Here is a 16,730-nt window from a genome sequence, read left to right as displayed (position 1 = left end):
CTGAACCGTCACCCCTCAGCAGCCAGCCTCCCGCGGGGCTCTCCCTTTGGCTCCCTCGCTAAAACCGAGGCTGGCAATGGCGAGAGTGACATCCGATAGGCGGATAATGGCAGCCTACAGCTCCGTTAACGTTGCCCATGGGCGAGCACGACAGAAACAAGAGCAGAGCTACATTCAGGGGACTAGACTGGCTGAAGTTATCACAGCTCTGCGGAGCTCAGTTCACCCCAGCTGAGGACCTGGCCGCCTCGGATCTCCTCGACATTTCGTACAGCTCAAAGTTGAGCTCGCCGAGTTCATTCCCAGCCCTGTGGGGCCGGTTCCCTCACGTACCTAGATGGAGGGAGCCCTTCAATCCTGGTCTTTTCACAGCGACCGCACAAAAGGGGAATTGAGAGGAGAGACACCTAATGTGTTTATTCCCCTTCCTCCCGAGGTATTTATCCACTCCTCCCCCACCTGTTATGACAGGCTGTTTCAATCAAAATCACCCGGTACGGAAACCACAGAGAAACATACGGGATGCGCACCACGCAGAGGTACTACCTGCAAGGCCTCCTACTGCAAAACTGCAGTCGGCTGGAAACAAGGTGAAGGAACAGCAGGAAAAAAAAAATCCACGTCCCAAAAGACACGTTCCGTCAAGCATGACCCCAGGGATGGGAAAGAAAAGCGGCAGAGACACCTCGAAGGGAAAAAGGAGTCCCTTCAAGAGTGCTCTGAGGAGAACAAGGGCCAGAGGAGCGATATCTAGCAAATTTGGGTAAACTTAGCAATATTATAAACCCAATTCATAGGCTTACGTCAGTGCGTTTACTCCTTCCACAGTTGATCCAATTCAGAGTTATGCATCCACCGATCTCCGGGAGAAACGGATGACAAAGAAGTTCCTCAAGATCTTCTCCGGCGCTAGTGTCACCTGGGTTAAAACACCACAGGAGCGGGCACACGGAAATACTCTTCTGATCCTACCACAAGCAAACGTGCTGGAGCCGCACATAGGGAGGTAGGGGTCTGCCTTTCTAGGGGCCGTACTTTCCAGGTGAAATCCGGGGCTTTTCTTGTTTTCCTTTCTTTTCCTTGTTTGTCCTGACACCCTTTTGAATTAACCTGCAGCTGACGGCAGCCATCAACCACCGTAGCCAGTGCTAGGTGCGTTAGGGCCACATTTGACTCGCTGTTACACCAGCAGACGATTTATCACCAAACCTACTCTAGCTGGGATAAACCCAGATCACAGGAGGATAGAGATTCATCTCACCTTGTTTTTTCCTTCTCCTTTTTTTTTGGCCAGCCTTCTCTTTTTTTTTGGCCAGCTAGTAAATAACTATTTTGGGATTCGTGCACGTTGGGAGGGGGGGAGAGGGGGAGGGGAAGAACAGAATCAATTACTTTCCTTAAAATGATCAAATTATTATCAGCGGCATTTTAAAATACAGTTTGCAGCACATGACACCCTGGACACAGGTTGAATGCTCTTCCATCGAGTGTATTGTCTATCGGTTTCGGTGACAGCACGGTTGGGAAATGTATGTGAAACCCTTTTGTTCCTTTTCTAAAAATTTCAGCACAGCATTTGCTGGCAGAACAATTGACATATGGTGAGACATTCTTATCCAAATAACTGTTAATTGCTTTTTTTTAAAAATTTAAAAAAAAAAAGAAACCATGCATATGCAGTAGAAAGTATAATGAGGGCTCACACAAGATACGGTGTGAGGTTGTTAAAGCCGGGAGCTGTATTTAAAGATGCCTTGAATGCAGAGCGCCTGTTATCCTCCGTCACTCGCAGGCGCGAGGAATTATCTGTTGCCTACCTGCACCCGAAGGTCATACTTACGGCACTGCTTTTGAGGTGCACAGAGCTAACCAGAAAAGAGCAGGACTGATTTGGGGCGCTGGCTGTTTGAGGCCATGCACACTATTCACACGTAGGACCCACAGAGGGGCATGACACAGCGTAGGCTGGTCACGGTTTAGCTTTCCCACGCCAGAGAGAAAGGCGAAGGGCAGAGCCACGGGCGATCCCGAGGCATCGGGATGATAGAGTTAATGTGCAAACTCTGCTTCCAGCATGCACTCAAGGGAATCCAGGCAGCACCTCTTCTAGCAGCTGGCGTTCGGACACGGTGACCTGCTGGCGGGTGCCAGCAGGAGCTGCTGATTGTCAAGCCTGGAGGCGGGCAACGTGCAGGGCTGTCTCTATCAATATTTCTGAGATTTTGGAGCATCTAGTCTTTCAAATCCCTAGCACAAGGAAGGTGTTTGTTTATCAGCGTGTGCAGATTATAATCCTTTGTGGCAGTTCATGTTCTTGAAGCAAATCTCCATTTATATCCTAGGGAACAGTTTTAAGAAAAAGGGGGGGTGGGGAGGAGGAGAATAAGCTGGCTCCCACAGGTTGCCTGCAGACACTACCATAACCGGGAAAGAAGATAAAGATGCTAGAAAAGGGGTGGGCCTGGAAACAGGCTACTGATGATATGATGCAGGAGCAAAAGAGACCCAATATAAGACAGGGACTCACGGTTCAGAAGAAACTGCTGTAATTGCAGGGATAATTGCAAAACATTGTTAGAACTGGGAAGTTATGTTTCTTTCCAACAGGCTTACAGAACGAAATGCAATGAAGAACAAAGAGAAATTAAAGCAAAGAGTCATTTCCCCAAAGCTCCCTCCCTCCCAGCCCGCGGAGCATCTCTGCGTGCTCTTTTCTGCCAAGAACGATGCCGTAGGATGTCAGCGCCTGCCCGTTGGGTTTCCTTGGGTCTCTCCTCTCCTGCATCCTTCCTTCGCCGCAGCGGGGGAGAGAAAAGAAGAAAAAAAAAATATTTCAAAGGTCTGCACAGAACCCAGGTCTCTTCTTTCTAGCACAGATGCCTACAGTTTCTCTTTCCGTCACACGCGCAGCACATATATGTGTGACACAGTTTATATATAACAGCCATTATCTCTATAGCAAATCGACTGTGCTCATTAGGGTTTCTTGGTTTTCCATAGCACCGTGCTACCTAGCTTGATATCAGAGACCCCTGGCTCTGGTGGGTGCTTTGGTGCTAGACCACAGGACATACGTTAAAAACAACACATTAAAATACTAAACATAGTAAGCAAAGGGATCTCCTCGGCTCTGAAAGAGCCTAGCGAGACCTTTGAAGTTTAACAGGCTGATCAATCCTCCCCCGCGACCCGCTCCTTGCAATTAAAACAGCGGCAACAGGGTTGGGAGGACTTCGATAGAGAGCTGCGAAGGATTCGATGTCTGCTTCTAATCCTGTGCGTGCCATTAAAATGCTGGGCAAGACATGGTGTGCCCCGGCTCAGGCCCCTTTCCTTCAGAAAGGTGCCGGCAGAGCCAGGTCTTGCAGTGGAATTGAAGAGATATATTAATTGATTGCTAATTGTGGTATTATTCCTGTGAACTCTGCCTTCCTAAAGCAACTCCAGCCCAAAACATTCACAGATATTCACTTCCATGGGAAAATGCAGCATGAAACACAGACTTCCTACAGGCCGTGTGAAAGCAGTAATAAGCGTCAGATATATTTTTTTAAACTGAGGAAGGGTATTAACCTTTCCATGTATTTTTAACAGTGAGGATTTCATTAGTTCCTCTTCCTTTTTTGATTGGACAGAACATACAACCAGAAGCTAAGGGAGGGGGAAGGAAGAGTTGCGGAAGCCGTATTTTAATGGCGGGGTGCCTTCTAGTTTTGCTTCAGTACTTTTTACCAGGGACCCCATCGGGCCCGTTTCTCACTCCAGCAGTACAGCAGCCCATCGTCTATCTGCTGACAAGGACAAAGGGCTATGCTCAGTAATAACACCTTGTATTTTAAATCTCTGTGATACAGCTGCCGCTGTTGTAAAGCCGCTGTATTTGGTCTTGAGCTACATGAAATCCCATTACAAGCATAAGTAATGCATCTTGCTGTATATGATATTGGCATCTCACGATAACCCTACGCCAAAGGAAGCGGTGTGCATTAACACTTAAAAACTACGTTTCAGGGAGAAATGGCAACTGCTTCTTGTAATTGAGGATAAGGCTCAGACTTCTGTCTTCCTACCAAATTATTCATTTTTATCCAGGGGTGAGGCTGTTTATGACAAACTCTGTGGCAACAACCATTGCACGCTCCTGCCGTAGCACTATCATTTAGCATATAAAGCTATAAAAAGCTCCAAAAGGCGGCAGAGCTCCAGAAGGCAGCTCGCTGACTTTGCCTCGTTTTTCAGTGGTATCGCTACAAGTGACGTTAGGCATCGGAGAGCCAAGGGCAATAAACCCCTTGTGACGTGAACCTGTTGTTCCCAGAATACAGATCGTACAGAACTGAGCTCGGTTCCAACCGGTATAAATTGCCTGTCATCTTCCTAAGCAATGCCAAAAATTGTTCACTCGGTTACTCTTCCATTCCTTATCTTGGTGCTGTCTTGCCTTCTGATGATCTAAGACCGTGCACTGTCTAAATCCATTACAGTTGCAGACTGCTACTATAATATTTACTTGACAAATCAAGTCTACTGGATATTTTCATTTTTTGGTGTAATATGGGCCGTATTAGACAATTTCTTTTCCTTTGCATTCTGTCTTCCTTTTTTTTTTTCTTGGTAAATTCTAACTTTAATTAAGGTCATTTTTAAAGGAAGTTTTCAAATAGAAAGTGAATGGAAAATGGGGGGAAAAAATAGCCATAAAGGTCTCACCTGTTACTTAAGCTTCCTGCTCTGTTTCCATAGGATCATTTATACTTTCAACTTGACTATTCATTTCAGCTGAAAACAAAACGAGTCAGTCAGCAAATTCTATTCATGATACTCGTTAAGTTTATCACATCGAGTAATAACCGCTTCTAACCCAAAGGGGACATTCATTGCATTAAAAATTCTACACCGTAAATCCGCAAAAAGGTCTCTTAGGCCAGCCGTCCTAACCTGCGCTTACACGGAAACCCCAACGAGCAGTCCCGCCAGGGTGTAGGCTTCAGCATCGCTAGAAATGCAAGCCTCTGGATCTAGATTTTTCCCTTTGGTCCACATCCATCCAGTTTGACTTTGGCTCCCAACCGAGGTGCCCAGCTCAAGACCACTGTGACCCTCCTCCGTCTCTGTAGGCCACAGGCAGAGATATAGTATCTCCAAAGGATGATTCAGAGTTTCGCCAGACTAAGTGGTCTCGACCCCGCGATTCGAACATTCGCAGGCTTCTGACAAAGTCCCCGGCAGGACCCGGGGCTGAGCTGCGGGCTGAACACGGATCCATCTCCAGTCACAGAGATGCTGCTGCTGCCTCTGGGTGTCCTTGAACTGCAAATTGCTGGAGCCTGGGAGAAGATTCGGGGGCCACGTCACTATACTCCTACACATACTAGTTCGCTCGTGTACTATCCATTTACAAAACCAATCTTAATTTTTTCGTTTAAAATTACAAAAAAATAAGAAATAATTTAAATAGAAGTCTTAAACTCAGTTCAGTGTGACCTTTATCAAAAATAGCATCTAAACTATGGCAGGCGTGATTGGTCCTATTTGGCTGAGCATAAAAGGGTTACTTCAGCATGTGCATTTTTAAGATTAGTATTTAGTATTTGTTCTGCAATGAATTTGAATGAAGCCATCTATATTAAGACCTTTCTTCTTTCTTTAACCTTGCTTTATGTTGCGGTATCAACTGCAGATTACGAGTCATTTGACGTTGGTGACGGGGAAAAGCCTCAAACCTGAATGGGAGATTTGGAAACTAAGGGAAGATGGGAGAGGGGAGGGGAAAAAAGCGACAAATCAATAGCTATGCTACTTTCAGCCAGGCAGTATGATCTCTTTCTGAGTTAATATCATGTCAATACACCTGTTAGGGTTTTGATGAATTATTTGTAAATTATTCATCATCCATATGCAGAACAGATACTGTAATGGCTTCCTGGATGTATGCAATGAATAATAAGGAAAGTATCCGCTCCTGATTACGGAGCTCTGATGCACATCGCATTTAGCGATGTTGTGTTCTTTACCCACATTTGCATAGCAAAGACAGGATGCTTAATAAAAAATCATTAAGGGAAGGCTGCCACACACTGACGACAGCAGCCTTTCTCAGCCTCATTATGCCGGCCAGTTTCACTGGCTGGGTTTTCTGAAAATACCATAAGGCTTCACTCACATTTTACAGAGATACCCTGCAAAATAGAGCTTGATTTGAAACCTGTGATTAGGCTCTGTCAGCATCCCAGATGAGTACGCCTCCTTCCCCTTCCTTTTTTTATGGCTACGAGCAGTCGACCCCCATCGTGCCTGATAGAACGTCACATAGAGGGGCGCAAATTGCAAACTGCCCGGGAATGCTTTAAGGGCAATGCGAAAGCATGGGGGAGCCCCGGCGAAGGCCTGGGACCTGGAGCCCCCACTGGCGAGGAAGCAAGAGGAATCACCCAGTCCCACTGTTTTGCCGTGGAAATGGCAGCCAGGCATCCTGCATCACTGGCGCTAAAAGCATCTGCCGTGCACGCCGCAGCGGGGAGGTGGCTCGCAAGCGCTAAGGCACCGGCAGGTTTCGCTATTAGCTTTTTCCTATGTGTTTGTGACTAAGCTCGGCTCTTTGCATTAACGGTGGTAGGGACAGGAGGATCTAACTGAAGGATCTGCAGACCACTGGGTGAACCCCAACAACAGATGTCACTACGAGGCCACCTACACAGTCCTCTATATTTAGCCAGAAAATAACACGTCAGCAAAGCACCTACTGCAAGAGCAGATGGAAGAGCTGCCACCGGGTACGGCGGGGATGTGACTCACAGTCCTCGCTGCCTCCCAGCACGAGTCAGTGTCAGAACGACACCGTTAGCCCTGGGCATGCTACATCTGATCGCACCGCAAGCCAAAACTGGCCTTCTCCCCACTAAACAATGTTTTTGGAGGTGTTAAACTGCTAACTTACGTTAGCGGTCTCTTTGCACCTACCGTAAGACGCTAGAACAGCCAGCAGCTCCGTGAAGCACTTGAAGTTCAGGGAGGCTGCACATGTCCTAAATTCAGTTTTACCTGCTCCTCCTTCTGCAGCTTCCTGTGGGGCTTTTTATGCCAGAAATTGACATTTCTGTGTCAACGGACATTCCTCTGCACTCTCCCTGTGCGTTTTCCCTTAAATTTTGGCCCGTTGGGGAGGACCCGTCTGCACCTCCTCTCTCAATCTCTGAGCTGCTTAGCAGCTCTCAAATTATGACCATGGAAGGATTTCCCTGCAAAAGCAACCAAGTTCCCCGCAAGAGGAGAAGAAATAACCCAGCACGTAGTTCACATCCGTCAAAGCACTGCAGTTGCTGCTGACCTGGTGGATGTGCATCGGGAGCAAGGCATCCCGCCTCTCCCCTGCGAGAAAGCTATGTGCTTAAAGGTCAGGTAGCCAAGAGTCACAGCATAGCATCTAAGTAGAGAAGACAGGCAAACAGGGGACTGGAAAACCAAGTTTAGGGTTGTCTGCAAGAGAGAGCGCATTTCTCCACCCCAGGATATTATGCTGTAGACCTGGATGGCAGATGACACCAAAATAGTACCGTCGTGATTTAAATAGGAGCTCAGTCAGACTCTTACTTGCAAACATAACCTATTTCTTCAGCCACTTCCTACACAATGTTTTCCCCGTGCATCTACATAACTTGGCTATAGCACCTTCAGCTATACTCCAGACTGCCTAGAAAGATAACCATCTATTTTGAATTCAACCCGCTGTGCGGTGATGAAACATGTGCACCTGTTTACTTGGTAGTTACTTGTTTCTTGGATATTACGTCAACACCATAAAAAGCACGAGGGTGTTAGCTGTTGAGCTCTTCCTTTTATATTGCTTTGGTGAATCACGTGAAGGTCAGGCTGCTGCTGTCGCATTCATCACCCTGCACAAGCTTATAAAAAAAATGGGAAATTTCAGGTTTGACACTGCCTTCGTCTTTCTCTTTTCTCCTATTGTGTCAGCAAATGAGGATGCAGCTTTCCACAGGCTTGAAATAAAAAAGGTGAGTGAGTAACCCCAGTATGAAAGGAGTGAAGAATTTGATCCGCCTAATACCAGCTGGAAACTAACATCTACCTTAGTAATCTTTAAAGCTTCAGCGGCATAAAAAAAAAAAAAAGAAAGAAAGAAAAAAAAAAAGAATAGAAAAAGGCTGCTGGCAGGGAAACACCATCTAGGAAACCGATCACCAAAGGTGGGGTTTGTCATCATTAAAAAATATTAATCAGCAAATCTGTCCTGGGTACGAAAAGTTTAATATCCAGGGGTCTTCGCTCTGGTGGCCAACAGAGATTGCCAGCAGCAATCTGTATCTCTGTATACACGCCCCCTCCTTCAGGCTTACACACGCACCCTCTGACAGCTTTCCTGATGGAGAATCACGCCCAGCTTTCAAATAATAGTAATTTCTGAAATATATCACTATTATGGCCCTGCCCACTAGATGAACCAATATCGAGATCCACCTAAGCTGTCTAAACTCTCTGCATTTCTAAAGCACTTTTCGCTGTGACATGGTACATGAAATTAAACCACAAGAGCCGGGCTGCCGAGGGGCACCTGGTGATATATGCTTGTGCTTTCAGCTGTGAAGTGATGAGCTCTCCTGGGGCAGAAGGAAGGGGACCAGAGAAAAAATAGGCAATTTACATAAATATTATTGTCAAAGGGAACCTTTTTGGTTTTTTTTTTTAATCTCAACTAGTACCCAGTATATTTAAAAATTTTAGGGCTTTTTTTCAGCAAAACTTAACCTTCAGATGAAACAGAGTATGGGAAGTGTGATCCTTCCTCTGTTCTGATTTTTGTAAACACGTTGATTTTTGTAATAGACGTCCACAAGAAAAACCACCCTGTAACATGATCCCAATAGCAACTGAAGCTGTAGAGAAACGAAGACTTCCCTGAACAGCAGAGTATTTTTCTGCAGCTTTAGCAAACACCCTTTTCCTGTCCTTGCATATAACTTAGAAAGTTCAGAGAGAAGGAAGTTACAAGATGAGTTAAATGTAGAAGACCTTACAAGATAAGCGAGATTTGAAACAAAGAAACCTATCATGATTGTCATTTCAGAAGCTGTCAGCTGACCCAGCTGTGCTGTGCTACAGCACACGCTATAAGAGCTGTACAATTCCTTTTCTTTCCATTGAGAAATCCCTTAAGATATTCTTTTAGTAAATTTGGATTTGTTTTCACTAAGTAGCCCAGACCATTGCAGGGATTTGAAATTCAAATATTTTAATGTGACTATGACTTTTTGGTTCGTTTGTTCAGAGGATGAGGAGAGAAGGCTGGTTTGGCTTTATTCTGCACACATACTAGTAATAGCATAATCTCTAGTATTTTTTAAAAAAGAAAATCCATTATGCACGTTTTATTTTCCTGTGCTTGCAAAAACCTCCCTACAGGCCAGTACCTAAATCAGCCACTGATTCAAATGCTGCAGCACGATCTGACATCAGAGAAAGGAAATCAGCATTAGATTCTTTGTGTAACTAATATCAAGAAGAATATAATTGTTTTGTCTTCGAGATGTAAAAAAGTATGCCTTGAATTTATATTGTGTCAATGCTGAAGAGGTTAGAGGAGGAGTTAAAAATCCGCCTTCGCTACAGAGAGGAGTCCACGATAATAAAACAAGGACTGGAACCCCAATTCCAAACCCACTGCCGTTTGGAGCAGTATGGAGGACCCTTTGTGTAAAAACCAAGAAAACCCGTTACATAGCACTGGTAAGCTATAAGAGCCGATCTAGAGGAGTGATAAAGGGTCTGCCTCACCAAAACCTAAGCACCAGGACACTGATCCCATCTATTATTTCTTTACACACAGGAAGAGCCTAGATGGACAGATTTTTTTGTTTACGAATACGTTACGCACTGCAGAGCCCGAGCAGTGTCCTGGTACTCAGGCCTTGCCGGGACTTTGCCAGACAGCTGGGTCATCTGCTCACTGAGGTCAATGTCAAAAAAATTTCATTTCCAAGTCAGGAGATGCAGGTTGATAATGTCCACAAACCTGACTAGAACTGCTGTTGGGTCACCAAATTGTAATAGTTTTATCAATAGCAAACATCCTAGGGAGAGGACTTCCATCTGCTACCAGACTGAGCTATGCATGGACTCTGAAGGAGGAGGAGGAGGAAGGGAAATCAGCTCCGAGGTAGGAGGAGGCCAACATACGAGTTCGGAGTGGTTATACAGCCAACACTTGTCCCACGGTGGAGTCGGGCACTAGCACAGAAATTTTCAGAAATATCTTCTGACTCCTGTGTGAGACCACACACATCTTGGCCAATTCAATATCCAAGCCAAAATTACGGTGGGCCTAAAATATTGTTTAGTTTAAAGCCAAGCGGATTGGACGTACCAATCGAACACACAAACCCAGTCAACTACAAAAGCAGGGGTATGACACTGAAAGGTACTTCCACCAGACTTCCAAGACAGTAGATATTGCGTAAACTCTCAAGAAGACTCAGTTGAAGAGATTATAAATATAACTCCTATTTTTGGGGGAAGCGTACAAACAAACCCCAGAAGGGCATGCTACATAAGCACTTCAGGACAATTAAAATATTAGAACAACATACCATCCTTATTTGAAACGTCTGCTGCTTCACATGCGAGGTCAACTTTCATAGGCTCCGCAGAAGTTTCCTCTTTCCATTGCCTCCCTACAAGACAAGCCATTTTTTACAAGCCAAAGATGGAGAAAAATCAGTACTTACAGTACCTGATTAACGTATAATTCTTAGACTCCGTATGCCTGGTTTTTTTTCTCTTTTTCTTCTGGCATGCTCTTACCTTTATAGACTCTGCTGCCGTATAGTGGCAGCCATTAGAGAACAGGGCAGAAGATATAGGGGGAGGAACATGATTTGAAAATAATTGCTTGAATATTTGTAGCGATCTGCACTCTTTTCTAACTGGCATTCTTAAAACCACATCATGGCGTGTGCTTCTGCCTCCCTGCCATTCTTTTCTCATCATTTTTGAAGAATCCCTTCTGCTCATAAAATGCAATATATGATGGGGACCTAATCACACTTATAAAGTTTCTCTAGCTAGCAGAATAAAAATAGATACGGTGATAGTTCAAATATACCGGGTAGTCAGACACAAACTAGAATTTGAATTTAGGAAAATGCATTTTATCACTGCAACTCAACATTTTTATCTCTTCTGCCTCAGGCTTGTCTGGAAGCTTAGATCCAATCTCCTAACAATATTTGAAATGGAAAAAAAAGTGGTTTTGCTGTTTCATACACAGTTCTTCTAATATTCTGCCATTCAGAGTGCCGAGAAGCCAATTATTAGTTAATTTCCATCACACTATTTCTCTGCTTTTGTGGCCGCTATAAAGCCTGTTGCACCTATCCTGTGGTTGAACTACAGGATGTAAAGCTATTGGTTGCTAAGCAATCCAGACATTTGGGTGGTTATTATGAGACAGCAAAGTGTAGCAAGGACGCGACATCTCAAAAACTGAAATTCTCTTAAGCTGAAATAATTTACCTCTTCAGCAGCAGAGATTAAACGTTCACAGTCCCACAAACACCTCCTTCCCCTTTCTGTGGAAGTCTAGAGTGGGGTTTTTTTAATGCACTTCAGTGCACTACAGTTATTTTGTCCATAAACATGTATCTATCCCTGAAGTTTTCAGCCAGTTTTCCTTCTAATCATATCTGTAAGCCAATACCTTTTCATGGAGATTTTAGTCTCCTCTGTGCTCGCTATGTTGGCAATGCTATTCTCACAGGCAACTTCCAGCGCACTGTATATGGTCCTACCAAGCATCAAAATACTAAAACAAGGACCCAGCAAATACAGAAACCAACAAAAAATAGCAACCGGAAAGCTCAATTAGCCATTTTAGTGAGCGGGGGGGAAAGTGCAATGGATGACTTTACAGTGATGGAGACATCGCCCATCATTCTGATAGCTCTTACTTCTACTGCAGAAATCCTTCATATCACCAGCTCCACCTCTTCCGCACTGGTGTAAATCATCTCCCCGTACAAACAGTCAAAATGCCTGTAAACATCTGTGACCTTGAACTCCACATGTCAGTGAATGCCTGAGATGGCCCCTTTGCGGGCGCGTCAAATCCCTGACGCTTCTCCGGGGAATTGAGGAGAACGAGTGTGGTTTTCTCCTGAGGTTTCTTATGCACCAACAGGCCTAAGCTTTCCCAGCACTCGCCCATGGCTCTTTTTCACTCACACAAAGGATGAACCCAGGTCACCCCATCACAGAAGCACACGCATATACCAGGAGCTTGTCAAGTACAAGGCTGAGAAGGTATGATCAAAATCCCCGCCTGACTTCCTCTAGCAAAATCAATATGAAATTTGGGTGACTATGAAAGCACTAATTAATCAAGGAAGATACACTGAAATTTGGGTTGTGCTACTTTTCGATTAGCTGGAGGAAGCAGCTCTATGAAAAGCAAAATTTTGGAACACCAACACTCCTGCCGCAAGCGCCGCCTGCAGCGGACGCAGCCTTTCCCTCCAAGATGCTCAGATGTCTGATGTAGGGATTGGGGATCCCTCCTAAATACCAACGCACTCCAACTGGCAGCTGATGCCTCTGAGTCCGACTTTGCCTCCTCTAAAACACCGTCTATTAACCAAATAAAGCAGATACGACATGACAGGTTATGTCTTAGCTCCCAGTTTCTCTAACAGCTCGAGATACCTACTCGCTCTGCTGTTGTCAGTTCCTAAAGGCACCCGTGTGAAGTTCCCAGGCCCTAACCCAGTATCTCCCATTAACTAGCCAGCATGCCTGGCCTCACCACACTGCCGAAAGGTTTCTCGCTTTCAATTTCAGTAATCTCTCATTGTCATGGTTTAACCTCAGTCGGCAACTGAGCACCACGCAGCCGCTCGCTCACTCCCCCCCACCCGGTGGGATGGGGGAGAGAACTGGAAGAGCACAAGTGAGAAAAACTCGTGGGTTGAGATAAAAACAGTTTAATAATTGAAATAAAATGATGATGATGATAATAATAATAATAATAATAATATAATGATAATAATACACAAAGCAAGTGATGCACAGTGCAATTGCTCACCACCCGCCGACCGATGCCCAGCCAGTCCCTGAGCAGCGGCCCCCCCGGCCAGCTTCCCCCAGTTTATGTACTGAGCATGACGTCCCATGGTATGGAATGTCCCTTTGGCCAGTTTGGCTGTGCCCCCTCCCAGCTTCTTGTGCACCTGCAGCCTTCTCAGTCGGTAGAGCATGGAAAACTAGAAAGTCCTTGGCCAGTGTAAGCACTACCTAGCAACAACTAAAACATCGGTGCCTTATCAATTTTGTTCCCATCCTAAATCCAAAACACAGCACTGTACCAGCTACTAGGAAGAAAATTAACTCTATCCCTGCCGAAACCAGGACACTCATGCAGCTGACAGGTGCAAAGGATTATCGGCACGGCACTAGGTGAAGACAGAGCCTAATTAAAGAGAAGACATTTTGTGCATACGTGTTTGTGCACACATGTGCACACGTGCTAATTAGGGCTGCTGTTGCAGGGACGAAAGCAGAAGGCATCGAGGGTCCTCAATACCAAAAGCTACAGGTTCACCTCTTGGGGTGGGCAGCCCCAGAGAGAGGCTGCAAAGAGTAACAACAGCAGCAGCAAATTTGCAAAATTACTTTTGAGAGGTTTAGGGCCATAAACATTGTCAGAAGAGTATTAATGTGTGTTCTGTATTTTCACCTTCTTTCCAAGTCTTAATAGCTGATTCCCCATCCCTTCTAGGAGGGGATTATGGCCGTATTGGGGTTTTTTTATAGCATACGTTGATTGTTGGATATTGTCAACAAGAAAATGATAGTGGGAAACAACGTTCAGGGACAAACAAGGCAGAAGATATTTTAAGCCTTAACAAAGCCGAGCACCACCGCAAACCCTGGGAGGAGGCTTGTACATTATATCGTCCAATTTTGGGGAAGACTTTCAAACTCAGTTAATATAAATCTTTATTTCTTCCCTCGCTATTATTGTGGGTGGGGGACAGAAGCATTCACTATACTGCCATGAGTGTGGAAAGGGTATTATCCAAAAAGCTTCTTCCCCCGCCGTGCAGTAAAACTGAGTGCCACACAGAAATGAGCCCATTTCACATAAACAGCAGAACTCGATCAATACCAGAACCGCCTTGACAACCAATTTATTCTAGACGCCTCCCCTCACCCCCTTGTTTTGATTACTTCCGAGCAGGAGTCGAGAGTTACCGAAGGGGAGGGAGCCTGGGAGACACCACTTTCAATTTCAATTACCATTTCCAATTGCGCTCCTGACAGAGCTCGTTACCTGAACCCTTTGCAGGCTGGTTACACAACCAGCCTAGCACTAAGTGACAACAGGCTTCTGGCACAAGCAAGGATGGTTCCCAGCCTTTTGAAACACATAAGGCAAATATATACCAGGAAGAGAGACATCTCTTTACTGTTATTTCACCTTTTTTTCTGCTTTACAGTCACAATCTGTCAATAGTTCCACGTGGTTACAGCTAATATGCCGTTCTTTCTCTGGAGAGACACGGTTCCAGATTCACGTGCAATTCATGAGATTAACATGAAGATGTGGTGGTGGTTGGTACATTAGCATCAATTTTAAAAGTGCCCAAGTATAGAGGTCAGACATCTATTCTCCACACCTCTGGATAAATCCTAATAAGTAAAAAGTGTAACCCTCCTCCTCCTCCCTTTGCACAAGGTTTACATCCATTTCAAGTGATAAAAGCAGGCAACTACGCAGGCTTAGAAGCTGTAACACAGAGCAATCCATAAAACTCATTTTTACCTGATCATCAGCAAGGCTTTGCTGTGTACTGAAGAGCGCCTTTGTAATCAGCAGAGGCAGGCTCCTCTCCCAGGTAATTCAAAGCAAAATCCCAACGTAGCCTCCCTAGAATCGATAAATCATTCCTGGAAGGTGCCTGAACTGGGTTTCTGCTCTGAGCTGCCCACCTTAAGGGAGTTTATTCCTCTCTACTGACTATTGAGGGAGCCTGGGAGAGCGGGCTCTCTCGGCAGAGGCTGGCCTTCGAGACCAGCCTTGGCAGAGTCCTCGCACTGGGTGTGGGTAAGGGGTTGTCAGGTGGGCTCTGATCAGAAATCTGGATTTCTGCTATTAGTTCCTAGCTTGTTATAAGGTCATAGACTAGCTTTAAGACAAACAGAAGAACAGATTTCATGCATACACGAGTTCTGTCAGTGCAATCAGGCAACACCAAGATAACTTAAATCTTAAAAATTCCCCAATTTTAGAAGTCTTGCAACTAAGTGGGAAATCCTGGCCCTAAGATAATTCTGAATATTTGAGGAAGAAAAGAGTTATCAATAATACAACAGTCCAGACAACTACTTCTATTTTTACAGGCAAAATGGCAAGGTCATTATTCCCGTAACATGTCTGTCCAGCAATTTTGGGTGTTGCCACAGGAATTCCAATAAAATACTATCCTGCCCATGGACAATTTGTAACCAGGGGAAATTCATTAGTCATAAATTATTTGTAGCGCAGTTGCTTCTACTCATGTTATATACTTTGAAAAAAATCACCTCTGTCATTATGCAATATGAAAACCACACTGCAGCTATTCTGAACGATCCAGATTTCCCTGATCCATACCCACTGAATAAAATTTATTTTTTTGAGCTTAGCTGTAAATATGCTTCCCCTAATTGGGAGACTATGAGAGATGGAGGCTTGTTAAAATCCAAATTTCTCTGGTTAAAATTTGAAGGCACCATTTTTCATCTGCAGCAACAAAAAACACAGACAAAGCTCTTCTGACCCACAGCTGCATTGTCTTGTCTGTCAAAACCAGTTCCATTTTTCTTGCTCTGCAAATAGCCAGAGCTGTTTTTTTCTTCTTCCCAGTCATTTCACTGTAGCTCTTTCCTAATGTGACTGTCAAGCCTTCATGTACTTTGTTTACCGCTGTATTTTGGTAGCATTATAAATGCTGCTTCACTTAGAAACTGAAGCTGTCCGTGATACAAGGGCTCAGTTTGACTCGTTTGACACCTCCGTCTGAGATGACTGACCCTTTTAACCAGACCAGATTGTACCACGTAAAAGATTTATGCTGTCTTCTTGTATGGCTTTACATGCAAAACCACCCAACCTGCTGCTCGTGGGGCTCTGAAACAAACACAGCAATCGCGGTCCATCTGTACTTTGTTATGTTCAAGTCGGCGGGCAGTTTTCCCCCTCGCTATCCTTCTGCAACGCACAGGTCGAGCATGACAGCGCCGAGTCTGCAGGAATGGCATTGCCACAAAGGTGCCTCTCGCTATTCAGCATGGCTTCGTGAACAACAAACGTCTCCACCTGTTAATCAGGAATATTCTACCTCGATCAAAAAAACCCCGAGCAATTAGGCACCGTAGAGATGAAAAGAAAAGTGAAGGATGCAGATTTCAGAGAAGGGTGCGCTGGCCGGGACTCTAGCTTTGCCAGGCGTTTGAAGGCACTGAGCATCTTTTCTTAATGCCACGCGTGGGCTGTCAGGATTCACATTGCAGCCCCTTCATCATTAAATGGAATGTTTACCCTCCATTTTGGCATTTTGGCTTTGTCTCCCAGAGTAACCCAGCACAATGAAGCTCCCTGTCCCTCCAGTGTAGCGTGCATCATCTCAGCTCTCTGTGTTTGTGCACGCAACTGTACCTAAAGGCATTGCACTGCTTCCAGC

General features: G+C 45.0%; 1 long non-coding RNA gene across 1 annotated transcript; it reads right to left on the bottom strand.

The window, feature by feature from the left end:
• Window positions 1–2,529: 2,529 nt before the first annotated feature.
• LOC103920869 lies at window positions 2,530–10,683 on the bottom strand. The gene is made up of 3 exons (XR_663823.1): window positions 10,602–10,683; window positions 4,711–4,779; window positions 2,530–2,790 (listed from the first exon to the last, which is right to left on the bottom strand). It is a non-coding gene; the product is annotated as an uncharacterized LOC103920869 (long non-coding RNA).
• Window positions 10,684–16,730: the final 6,047 nt, after the last annotated feature.

This window comes from Pygoscelis adeliae, unplaced genomic scaffold (genome assembly GCF_000699105.1).
Source record: "Pygoscelis adeliae isolate BGI_AS28 unplaced genomic scaffold, ASM69910v1 Scaffold16, whole genome shotgun sequence".
Classification (NCBI taxonomy): Eukaryota; Metazoa; Chordata; class Aves; order Sphenisciformes; family Spheniscidae; genus Pygoscelis; species Pygoscelis adeliae.
The sequence above is the reverse complement of the archived record's forward strand: the minus strand, read 5'-3'. Positions and strand labels throughout refer to the sequence as shown.